Genomic DNA, 13,564 nt, shown 5'->3' on the forward strand with positions numbered 1-13,564 from the left:
CCTTAACCCGAACATTGGGGGAGTGATGGTTAGAGATAAAGAATTTAAACTGTCTTTATTTGCTGATGACGTGCTCTTATCTCTGACCCAGCCACATACAACCCTACCCAGTCTGCATTCACTTCTAAAACAGTTTGGCCAACTCTCGGGTTATAAAATAAATAAAGCAAAAAACGGAGGCTCTTCCCATTCATATTCCAGACAGGTCATTAAGCTCCTTAAAAGGTAATTATAACTACAAATGGCAGGATACTGCCCTGAAATATTTGGGAGTGCAGCTGACCTCTAGATACAACTTATTATTCAAACATAATTACCCCCAATTGTTTTCGGAACTGAAACAAATACTTAATAAATGGAATAACTTACCACTATCCCTATTTGGGAGAATATCAGCAGTTAAAATGGCCATTCTCCCTAAGCTACTATAGTTATTTGAGACTCTCCCCATTGTGGTCCCTCATGGAGACCTGAAGGGTATTCAATCTTCTATCATCCATTTTATCTGGGCCCATAAAAGGCACAGGATCAAAAACCAAATTATGTTAGCTAGCAGAGATAGGGGAGGTTTGGGTGTTCCAGATATCGCCAAATATTATTGGGCAACTCATTTGAGATGTATCCCAGCCTGGTCTGCACCTAAAACATTCTCTAGGTGGATGGAGATTGAGAAGTTGTGGATGGCTCCAATCCATCCCAACTCTTATCTATGGGCAACTACCTCAAATAAACTCGACTCGCACACGTTGGGACCAATAGCTTTCACTAAGAGGATTTGGAATACCTGCATGAAAAAATTCCCACTGATGTCGAAATGCTCTCCACTAACCTCCTTTTTGTTTAATCCCAAAATACCAGACAGCTTTAGGGGGAACTTGATTAAGTTGTGGTTTGATAAGTGACTTTTTTGTTTTGCTGATATAGTTGATAGTCACTCTAGATCCTTGTTACCTTTTGATAAGATACAATCGGGCTTCGGTTTACCTTCAAACTCTTTCTATCGGTATTTACAAATTAGGCATTTTATGCAGTCTCTTTACTCCTCCTTAGTAGTCTCCGAACCAACTCGCTTTGAGAGACTCTGCAGGGCAGGAGTATCGACCAAGGGTCTTATATCTGATATCTATAGGATTTTATTGGACCCGTATCCGGAGGAGTCTCCAAGGCACTCCTATATGGACAGGTGGGAGGGTTTTTTGGGGGAATCTCTTTCTCCGGGTGTGTGGCAGGGGGTCTGGAGGAGAGCAGCTAAGACTTCCACTTGTTATACGTATAAGGAAAACCAGTTTAAATTACTTATGTTTTGGTATCATACTCCTTCGTTATTGCATAAATTTAATCCTAATATATCTGGGCAATGTTGGAGGTGCAGTTCTGATGATGGAGACCTAACCCATATTTTTTGGACTTGTTCAATTGTACAAGGGTTTTGGAGTAGGGTCAAAACTTTAACCTTCGAAGTCACGGGTCTTCATATTCCATTAGACCCTAAATTCTACTTGCTCAATACCCCCCCATTCCAGATTGGAAGTAGGATTCAGCGGATTCTTTTACATCTGACCACTTCCACAAGATGTTTAATAGCAAGGAAATGGAGGCTGGCTTACTCTCCGTCACTTAACGAGTTGCATTCCCGCATACAGGACATACGAAGTATGGAACATCTCACTGCTTTAATAAGTAATACGTTTGAAAGTTTTGAAGCAACGTGGAATCTGTGGCACGTATACTGGGCTCGGAAGGCTTAGTATCGATATTTACTCAGCAAAATGTGCCATCTTTCCCTGGGATCTTTCCTCCCTCCCTCGTGTTTCACTGTCTTGTCAATTATATTTGTCTCAATTATGTTTGTTAACTGTTTTGCATTGAATTTTAGCATGCATTGTATCTTGGTGTGTTTTCATTCTGTAAATTTCTATTGGAAAATCAATAAATATCCAGTTATAAAAAAAAATAAATAAATCCCAAGATCAATAATTTATCTCGTTATCTGCTACTGATAATGAGTATGATGTTTTACAGGAGAGATTTGTAGATAGGCAGCTACTATTTGCTAATATTCGAAAGCAGCATTACAAAATCATTTCCCCTTATCAGTACATAGTAGTTTTTATATAAATGTACCTGGCATCAATATCCTCTCAATATTTACCTTGTGTTACTTATTTGATAACATTAAAATCGTCATAACAGATGGCAGCCATACCAAAGCTTAAAGTTATGATCTAAGCTCCTTTTATGGCGGCTACAGACTCAAAGAATGTAGGGCTGTGCAGGTCCTAGTAAACATAGTTTCATTGACAGCAATCATAAAGATAAAAAAGTACTAAGTCATCATACTGCAGGCATCCACACATGACAAGAAAAAATCTGTTGCAGATATTGTCCCAAATTTTATGGAGGATTCACTGAAAAATCTGCAAGTGTTACATGGGTTTTGTTGCGGATTTTATGGCATTTTTAAAATGAATGTCACCCCTATACATTGCAAAGGGTGAAATCCACAGTGAAAATTCACATATTGAATTGACATGTTGTAGATTTAAAATTCATAGCTCATGTCGATTTACACAAGGATTTTGTTTCAGTGTTGATGAAATTTGATAAAGTCTCATATACTTTGCTGCTGCAACATGCTGGTGCTAGTGATGAGCCCCAAGCTACCACAGTTCATTGGCTGTGAACTACCATAAAATTACTGACGTCACTGCTCGTCACAGCAGCTGGATTCACACGCTACTCTCAGCGTGTTCTGGCGCCCATGAGTGGGGAGTGGTCATGATAATAACTGATGTCACCTCTCATCACAGCCTCCAGATATAGCAGAATCAGGTATCATTGTGGCATGTCCATATTATGGATTTATTGCTGACCCCTTTGGATTATTTTATTTTCAGTATTAAAATGGTAAAAGAGGGTAATAGTCGGGGAGTGTTTTTTACAATTAAAGGACTTTTATGTGTGTGTGTTTCTTTCTTTTGATTACGGGATCAGTAATGGGTGTTTCTGATAGACACCTCTCCATTTCTAACCCATAGGCTTGATGAAAGCGGACATTACACAGCTGATATCAACCCCCAAACCATTATCCTCATTGCCAGTGCACCTAGGCAATTGGGAAGAGCCAAGGCTAAGTGCCAGAATTGGTGCATCAAATGGATGCGCCATTTATGGGGCGGCTGAGGGCTGGTGTTATTTGTCTAGGACTTGTCCAATACCTATTGCCACTTTTCACCCTCAGGAGAATGTAAGTGATGAGGTCACTGTGACAGAGCTTGAACTGCTGTTACCTCATCACTTGCATTCTCCAACGGTCCTGAGGTCACAGCAGGTCAGTTTTTCATTCATTCTCCTCTGCTTGCTGACAGAGCAGGGGAGAATGGATGAAAGTCGCGTTCAGCACCAGCCGCCGGGGAACAGTGGCTTACAATAGCGCTACAATGTGCACTGTCCTCCGTGTGCGGCACATTTTGCAGCCCGTGTGTCCGGGTAAAAACAGACATGTGAGCGTGTTTTGCACACGGACACGCTGACATGTACATACGTGTGTCAGTGTCTCCGGTATGTGAGAAAACTGTCATCACACGTACTGGAGACAATGACATGTGAAACTGGCCTAAGAGTGGCTAAAAGGGTAAAATGGACTTATATCTTCCCTGTAGCTGCTCACGTCCAGTCATCGGGGCAGTGCTGGGAGCGATTACAGTCACTAGCTGAAGAGCAGGCTGTGAAAGTGACAGAGTAATTACAATCAATGTATAGTGTGTGGCAACTGTAACCACTCCCTGCATCGCCTTGATTTTAATGCTATTTACCTGCAGATCAACCTTATTTCTGTAGGCGAATAGTGTTTTTGGACATGGGAGGTTCCCTTTAAGTCCTTAAAGGGGTTGTCCGGTCTTAGGGACACTGCATGCTGAGAGGATTCCCCAGTGTCGGCATCGGGGGTGGGTGGGCATGTGACCACAAGTATGTGATTTGCATACATGCACGTGGCGGCTGGAAGTGCGAGACTGGACACGTCTAGTCGGAATGTGGCCGTCAGTAAACAAATCACATACTTGCGGTTACATGTCTGCCCAGGATTCACTATAGATTGACTGCAGTGAGGATTCACTATAGATTGACTGTAGACTTTTGGAGAATTATAGTAATTAAAAACAGCATTTTTTTTATTTTTTCTCACATTATGGGATAAACATTTTGACATTTTATTAGTTTTGGCAGTTATGCAGATGGAAATACTAAATATGTTAATTTACTTTTCACTTTTTACAATTTTCATTTGAGGAAAAAGGGGCTGATTCCAATTTTTTCTATTTAACAAAAAAAATTAATAGTTTTCACGTTTCTAACTAGTTCCGTTAACGGACTTGAAACTGTGATTTCTTGATTGCCTATTCAATACATTGTGACACCAAAGTATTGCAGTGCATTTTGAAATGGATAATTTCCTATGAAACCTGGCAACAGACGGGTCTTCAAAGGAGTTCTAACATGGCAGATGCAGGAGACTTCAGTAGGCCCCCAGCTGCCATGACTGGCACTCTGTGATCATGTTGCACGAGGCGCTGACGCCCATCAGAAATGACAGCAACTTTGCTGAAGACTTTTATATACTGCTGTAACAGTAGCATTTAAGATGGTAAACTAATTTGATCTAATTTTAGCAAATTAGTTATTGTCGGGTGCCAGCTATGTAACAGAACCGGCAACTGTTTTTCATGAAGCATGCTCAGCTTCTGAGCCTGCTCCACATAGTGCCCTGACTACATGTATGGCGGCTGTCTCATAGAGGACAACCCCTTTGCGTATGCAGCCACTGGGATCTATCAGCTGGTTAACCCTAATACTGTTCCCAAAAGTCTCTGAAAAAGAACAAATATTATCAGGGAAAATTATCACCAAACAATCATTTTGTCAAGCAATAGCTTCTGCTGGGAAAATTTAATATTACATGGCAAACATCCAGATAAATGACTGAACATTTCATACAAGGTTTGGGTCAATCAGAACAGGCGCTGTTCATACAGAATGGCTTTCTATTATGGCTCATGCATGAGGGTCAAAAGTCCCCGCTTGACTTTCCCACAAGAATTACCATATGCCAAGCCGGGCCGGTTTTAGTCAAAGTGGGGCCGTAGACAAAATTTAAAATGGGGCCCCAAATGCTAACATATTGCACATCACACAGAAGCATTTCGATTGTATTTACATGCACTGATTTCAGGCCGCCAAATCAGTGTGATTGACAATATTGAAGTCGTTCAACACTTGTTTCCTGGCCTCTTTCCACCATTTGAGAGAGAATGATGGGGACAGAACAATCACTAATGGATCACTAACAGATCACCCTACAGTATCATCTTATCCGCATCACATCTACAGTTTACACCCCATAGTCCTCCATATAATATAATGTGCCCCATAGTCCTCCATATAGCATAATACACTCCTCAGTCCTCCATATAGTATAATACACTCCCCATAGTCCTCCATATAGTATAATACACTCCTAGTATAATACACTCCTCATAGCCCTCCATATATTAAAATACACTCAGTCCTCCATATAGTATAATACACTACTTAGTCCTCCATATAATATAATACAATACACTCCTCATAGTCCTCCATATATTAAAATACACTGCTCAGTGCTCCATATAGTATAATACACTCCTCAGTGCTCCATATAGTATAATACACCACCAGTCATCCATGTAGTACAATTCACTTCCCATAGTATAATGCACCCTATAGTTCTTCATATAGTATAATGTATTCCCCATAGTCCTTGATACAGTATAAAGCAGCCCACATATAGTATAATGCAGCCACCCCATAGAGTATAGTGCAGCCACCCCAGAGTATAATGCAGCCCCACCATACAATATAATGTAACCCCCATAGAATATAATACAGCCCCCCTCTTATGGTATAATGCAGCCACTCCTTAGAGCATAATGCAGCCATCCCACAGAATATAATGTAACCCCCCATATAGTATAATGCAACCCCTCCATAGAATATATGGCAGCCCCCCATAGAATATAATGCAGCCCCTTATATAGTATAATGAAGTCCCTCCATAGAATACAATGTAGCCCTTCTCATATAGTATAATGCAGCCCCAATAGAATATAATGTAACCCCCACATAAAGTATAATAAAGCCCCCATACAATATAATCTAGCCCCCCATAGAATATAATGCAACCCCCCATAGAATACAATGTAGCCTTCTCATATAGTATAATGTAGCCCCCTCATAGAGTATGATGCAATCACCCCCATAGAATATAATAAATATAATACAGCCCCCCATAGAATATAATGTAGCCCCGAATAGAATACAGCCCACCTCCCCATAGAATATAATGTAGCCCCCCATATTATATAACACAGCCTCCCCCATAGAATATAATGTATAATGTATCCCCCATGGTATATAACACAGCCGCATAGTATATAGAACAGCCCCACATGGTATATAGCACAGCCCCACATGGTATACAGCCCAGCACCACATGGTATATAGCACAGCCCCATGGTATATAGCACAGCACCACATGGTATATGGCACAGCACCACATGGTATATAACACAGCACCACATGGTATATAGCACAGCCCCATGGTATATAGCACAGCACCACATGGTATATGGCACAGCACCACATGGTATATAACACAGCACCACATGGTATATAGCACAGCCCCATAGTATATAGCACAGCACCACATGGTATATAGCACAGTACCACATATCATATACCCCCCAGAGAATGGCCCCATAGTCCAGTACTCACTGTTACATTTAAAAAAAACCACAATCCTCACCTCTTCTCGTGCCCGCACTGCTCCAGGCTCCTGTCTCAGCAGCTGCACTGCCTGGTACACAGTGAGTGCGCGATGACATCATTGCGCACCCGCAGTGTCGGAGGCAGAGCAGGGAATGATGGGAGAGGGAGCATCAGCTGACGTTCTCTCCTTCATTATTGCTTTGAACTGTACGGGCGTCTATGGCAAATAAAAAATGACAAATATATACAGATTTATTCTGCTTTTGTTCTAGGAAATAAAATACCTCACCCTTTCTCACTATTCTTTGTCTGGCTGTAAGACAACTGGCTATAGAAGGAGCCTCTCCTCGCCACTCAGTTTACAAAAACAAACAAATGTTAAGTTCGGCCCTTTAACAGTCAGCCAGTAGAAGATGGAAGGACAAAATTAAATATGTTGTTTTTTTTCTTGCATGATTTCTACATTTCCTACTGCCTTCTGTTTTGAGGACCATGCAGAAAATCCGTCAGTCTAACTAAACATGTAAGCGGTTTATCTTCCAATAACTTTTTTTTGTTAATTTCTTGGTTAAGTAAATCTCTGTAATACATAAAAAAAGACTAATATTTTGGGGTTTTGGAGTTTCTTAATTATAAGGATATTATGAATTTTGTAAGAAAAAAAGTGCATGGATAATAATGGTGTGATAAGCTAATCAGTTACTACAATAAGTAAAAACAATGTAGCAGGAAAAAACTAAACTTTCAGATTTCTTTGGCATGAAGGAAGTAAAATTAGAAATAAATGATTATACCTAAGGCTATGTGCACATGTTGTGAATTTTATTGCGGACCGCAGCGTTTTTTGCCACATGGATTTACATACAATCCACAGTGTAGTGCACAGCCAATGTAAACCTACAGGAAATGGAGTTTTGTTGTGCACACACTGTGGAAAAAAACGTGTGGATTCGCAGCCTTTTTTTTCCGCAGCATGTCAATTCTTTGTGCGGATCTGCAGCGTTCTGTACCCATTGAATTGCATTGAGTCAGGCACATCCGCAGCAAAACCGCAGATGTAAGAAAGATCTGCGGTTTTGCTGCGGATGAAACACTGCAGATTGGGAGGAGGGAAGTGTGAGGGCGGAGTGTGGGCGGTGACTCTGTGCGTGTGTATGTGTGTGCCGGTGTCTGCGGGGGTCTGCCGGGGCTGTGCAGGGGATCTGTGGGGTTGTGCAGGGGATCTGTGGGGCTGTGCCGGGGTCTGTCGGGGCTGTCTGGGGGGGTCTGCGGGGCTGTCTGGGGGTCTGCTGCGGCTGTGCGGGGATCTGCTGGGGCTGTGCGAGGGGTCTGCAGGGCTTTGTGTGGGTCTGCGGGGCTGTGTGGGGCTGTCTGGGGGGGTCTGCCAGGCTGTGAGGGGGTCTGCTGGGCTGTGCAGGGGGTCTGCGGGGCTGTGAGGGGGTCTGCCGGGCTGTGCGGGGTCTGCCGGGGCTGTATGGGTCTGCGGGGCTGTGTGTGTGTGTGTCTATGCAGGCATCATCCGATGGGACTACAAGTCCCATCCGGCTATGCCTGCTACAGTGACAGTGAGTGACACATTAGCCAATGCTGGGACAGTAGTAGTCCCATAATCCGGCTAATGTGTTGAATGTAAAAAAAAAACACATACAGTACACATATAGTTCATACTCACCATCTACACCTAATCCCCAAAGATACATGATACACACAGAGTAAATGTCCACAAATTATCTTGTATGAAAACCATATACTGGTTTATTAAATAGAACAACAATTCAGTATATGTAGTACACTCATTAGTATGCGACAGAGGGTCTTAACCATAAGGACAGAAGGTAAACACACAAAATACCGTGTGTTCAGACATTAATATGCGAGGCGGGGGAGCAAATAAATGGCTAATTGTAATAATACAAAGAAATACTTGAGGTGCCAATTGCAATTGCTGAATAAGTACTATCAGTGTTGGAGAACCTCCAGTACTCCCATTACCCCTTCAGCACAAACTCCTGACAGGTATTACAAACATCATGATAGCACAATTTGCTCTCACCCATAGTGCCTCAGCCCATGAACACGCGGTACTGCACCTAATCCCCAAAGCCCTGGCTAACCTGCAAAAAAAATTTAAAAAATAAACAAACAATATACTCCCTGTGTAATCCCATTAATAATGATTGTCCCATGACGATCTCCCGTGGAGAGCTGTCACATCAGCTGATGTGACTGCTCTCCAGGGGCTTCGGTGATGTAATGACGGAGATAATCCTCCGCATTGTATAACTCCGCCGCTGCCAGGTCACCTGAGTGAGAATTTTCTCATGCTGTAGTGCCATAAAGCCAGAGGCTTAGCTCCGATGATACACTGCAGGAGAGTTATCTCCGGTCAGTGTGTCATCGGAGGCCCTATAGAGCCGTCACATCTGCTGATGGGACTGCTCTATAGGGGAGATCATCATGGGACACTCGTTTTTAAAGAGGACTGAATCGGACAGGGAGTATTTGTATTGGTTTGTTTTTTTAATTTTTTTTTACAGGAGGCTTCGCTTGGATTTAGGCATTTAATAAAAATATAAAAAAATGTGTAGTATTTTTCATTAAAATACTTTTTTTCTGGCTGTGTCTTTTTTAACCCTTTGATACTAAAAGATTAATAATGGATAGGTGTCTTATTGACGCCTCTCCATTATTAACCAGGCTTGATGTCACCTTACAATAGAAAGGTGACATTAACCCCTTATTTCCCCATATGCCACCGCTACACGGCAGTGGGATGAGAAAGTCTAAGTGCGAGGAATTGGCCCATCGTACTGATGCGCCATTTCTGGGGCGGCTGCGGGCTGGTATTTGTAGCCGGGGGGGCAAATATTCATGGCCCCTTCCTAGGCTATGAATATCAGCCCGCAGCTGTCTGCGTAGCCTTTCTGGCTATCAAATATAGGGGGACCCCATGTCATTTTTTTTGGGGGGTCCCCTATTTTAATAGCCAGTAAAGGCTATGCAGACAGCTGCAGGATGATATTTATAGCCTGGACAGGGCCATGTGTATTACCCCCTTCCCAGGCTAAAACTATTGGCCCCCTGGCCTTTGGCTTTCTCTCTCTGGCGCAGAAAATTGCACAGGACCCCGCAACATTTTTTTTCCTTTTTTTTTTTCAAAATTAAACATATTGTTCATTAATAAACATCGGCCTTGCTATTATTTATCTATCTATATCTATCCATAGATATATCAAAAGATAGATATATCTATGGATATATCTATGGATTTACAGTGCCTTGTGAAAGTATTCGGCCCCTTGGAACTTTTCAACCTTTTCCCACATATCATGCTTCAAAGATAAAGATACCAAATGTAAATTTTTGGTGAAGAATCAACAACAAGTGGAACACAATTGTGAAGTTGAACGAAATTTATTGGTTATTTAAAATTTTTGTGGAAATGCAAAAACTGAAAAGTGGGGTGTGCAATATTATTCGGCCCCTTCACTTTCAGTGCAGAAAACTCAATCCAGAAGTTCATTGTGGATCTCTGAATGATCCAATGTTGTCCTAAATGACTAATGATGATAAATATAATCCACCTGTGTGTAATCAAGTCTCCGTATAAATGCACCTTGTTGTGAATTCTCTTTCCGGTCTCCCTCTGGTTATTACTGAAGGTAGTGGAGCTGGTCAGATTGACAAAGGGGTTGCAAGTTCACTTTCTGGGCTCCCTCTGGTGGTTACTGGAGGTAGTGGAGCTGATCGGATTGACAGAGGCTGGCCACCTGATAATGAGGATGACGATTGGAGATCTGGGGTTTCAGATTCGGATTTAAGACAGCTGACTCCCTCTATCCCTGCTGGTGATTTTCTTCCTGTGCCTTCTGAGGTCTGATGTCTCCTGCTCTGTCCCTGCATGGTTCAGCTAAGTGGTTCATTTGCTATTCTGTTTGCATTTGATCTGATTTTGTCTATCTCTGCTTTGCGCGGGTCAGCCAGCTCCGGCTGGGGCTGTGCTGAATCACCGCCCATATGTTACTGCTTGTGCCAGTTTGTTTTGTCCCCTGTTGTTTTGGTCTCTTTTTGCTTTGGTTTCAGAATATACCAAAGTGCTGATATAGTGGGGGCGAAGTCGTGCGACTTCAGTGTTTTTTGTGCATCAGACATGTTGGACTTTTTGCAGGGTTTTTTGCGTGATTGCAGACAGTGTCTTTCCTTTCCTGGCCTGTCTAGTCACTGTGGGCCCCATCATTTGCTCAGTCTATTTTCCTGCCTGCGTTTGTGTTTTCATGTTGTCTCACCGACAATATATGTTTGGGGGCTATCTATTCCTTTGGGGTCTGCTCCGGGGCAGTTTAGATTTCCCCTTTTACTTTAGGCTTAGTTAGCTCTCCGGCTGTGCCGAGGCATCTAGGATCATCGTAGGTACGCTCCACGGCTACTGCTAGTTGTGTGGATAGGATCAGGGGTCTGCAATCTGCTTAGTTACCAACCTCTCTAGTTTTCTGTGGCTTAGCCTGGGCCTGCTATCTTCCTCGGTGACCCATTCATAACAGAATCACCAGCCTTACTGTAGACTCTAGGGTACTCTAAAGAAGGAAAGAAATTTTTTTTAAAAGTGTTTTATCTATTTTTTCCTCTTTTTTTTCTCTGGGGCTGTAGGAGGATATTGTTTGTCTAAATGGAGCTGTTGAGCAGCTCGCTGCTGAAGTGCGGGGAATTTCTGCCTATCTCGCTCAATCAGCTGCTGTTGAACCAAAAATCCCTACTCCTGATGTGTTTTCTGGGGATCGGTCTAAATTTTTGAATTTTAAGAATAATTGTAGACTATTTTTTGCTTTGAAACCTAACTCATTGGGGAGCTCTGTGCAGCAGGTTAAAATTGTCATCTCCCTGCTGCGTGGCGATCCCCAGGATTGGGCCTTTTCTTTGACACCCGGAGATCCTATTCTGGCTAATGTGGACACATTTTTTCAAGCCTTGGGGTTATTGTATGATGAACCTAATGCTATTGATCAAGCTGAAAATTCCTTATTGCATTGAACTAGGGTCAGAATTCTGCAGAGTTATATTGTCAAAAATTCCAAAAGTGGGCGGTCCTTACTAAATGGAATGACGATGCCATAGGAGCTCTCTTTCGGAAGGGTTTTGTCACGGGGTTACCGTGACAGAACAGAGCCAGAGAACCGCAGGTCTTGTGGCTCCTGCGTTGCCTTTGAGAAGAAGCACTTCTCCAGCGTATTAAGGGTGTTCGTTTCTTTCAGCAGGACAGGGGATAATAGGTCTTGTGGAAATCCCTGCTTTCAGCTGTGCTTGGTTAACCACTCCTCTCTCCTATACAAACTAGGTCCACTGGCCAGATCTTTATCTGAGATAGCATTTGCTTCAAGGATCTGGAGAGAGAGGAGCTGGTGTTAGGAGTGCTGGAGGAGTTTATTGTGCGACTACTGTGTGGTTTGTACGCTTGGAGATTCCTCATCCATTCCTGCTTTGATTTCTTCCCCCATCCTTCACACCCTGGTGTATACCTCTGTTGCTTGTGAGAGTATAATTTGTGAGTGGAATTTTCTTTTACACTTGTCTTGTTCCCCTGTCTGTTGGGTTGGTGTACTTCGGTACATGGTAGCACCTCTCTTCCCCGGGAGGGGGGAGGGGGACAGACACAGGGCTAAAGCTAGGAGACAGGGCTAGGGCGGTGGCCCCGGCATCCTCGCCATCTGAGGTATCCCGGGGAACAGGGCGAGTTAGGGTGCCCCCTAGTGTCAGGGCCAGGAAAGGTGCCCCTGGTCCCAGGTTACTCGCCAGCCCAATCGTGACATTATCTCAGACCAAGAACCTTTTTCTGATCCATGATGGATCCCATCACATCGCTGACAGGGAAGTTGCAGCAGCTCAGTTTGGAGGTGGCGGATTTACGCACGGTGGTTTCACAGACCCCTGTTACATCTGGTGTGGGGATTGCGTCATCCAGACATATCATTGTTGAACCCAAGGTCGCGCTGCCAGACAGGTTCTCTGGTGGGCGGGACAAGATTGTTGTGTTCCGTGAGGACTGTAAACTTTATTGAGGGCTGCGTCTGGTATCCTCCGGTACGGAGGAGCAACGGGTGGGGATTGTTATCTCGCTCCTGCAGGGGACCCACAAGCATGGGCATTCTCTCTCCCATCTTACTCACACTCACTCTAGACAGTAGAGGGTTTCTTTCAGGCTTTGGGCTTGGTGTATGATGACCCTGATCGCGTCTCCTTGGCTGAGTCATCTCTGCGCCAACTTCAGCAAGGAGACCGTTTAGCTGAGGAGTACTGCTCCGAGTTCCGGCGGTGGGCTACCGACACTAGGTGGAATGACCCGGCCCTCCGTAGTCAGTTCTGTGAGGGTCTCTCTGAGAGGGTAAGAGATGACTTAGCTCTCTATGAGACTCCTGACTCCCTAGAGGCGGCCATGTCTCTGGCGATCCGGGTTGATCGCAGTCTTCGCCAGAGAAAAATGGAGTCACTTCTGGGGATAGGAGGTCCAAGTTTGAGCATGGTCTGTACAGATCCCACTGTGGAACCCATGCAGGTGGGTGCGGCTTCCCAACCTAGCAAATGTACAGTAGTTCGGCGCAAGGGAGGAGTGTGTTTCTGTTGTGGCAAAAGAGGTCATTTTGTTAACACATGTCATGCCTGTCATTTGTTTAAACAACCGCCGGAAAACGAGAGGGCCCGGGTTGCGGGGACGTTGGCAACTCGGGTGTACTCGTAACCTCGGTGGGAAAGACTCAGTTTTTTCTTC

At 43.6% G+C, this 13,564-nt stretch overlaps 1 protein-coding gene across 5 annotated transcripts in view; it reads right to left on the reverse strand.

Annotated features, from left to right (window-relative positions):
• Positions 1 to 13,564, reverse strand: part of P2RX1 (purinergic receptor P2X 1) — a 245,346-nt gene that overhangs the window by 199,652 nt on the left and 32,130 nt on the right. The window lies entirely within an intron of this gene.

Source organism: Dendrobates tinctorius, unplaced genomic scaffold (assembly GCF_039654945.1).
Source record: "Dendrobates tinctorius isolate UK_male_01 unplaced genomic scaffold, ASM3965494v1 ptg000117l, whole genome shotgun sequence".
NCBI classification, from domain to species: Eukaryota; Metazoa; Chordata; class Amphibia; order Anura; family Dendrobatidae; genus Dendrobates; species Dendrobates tinctorius.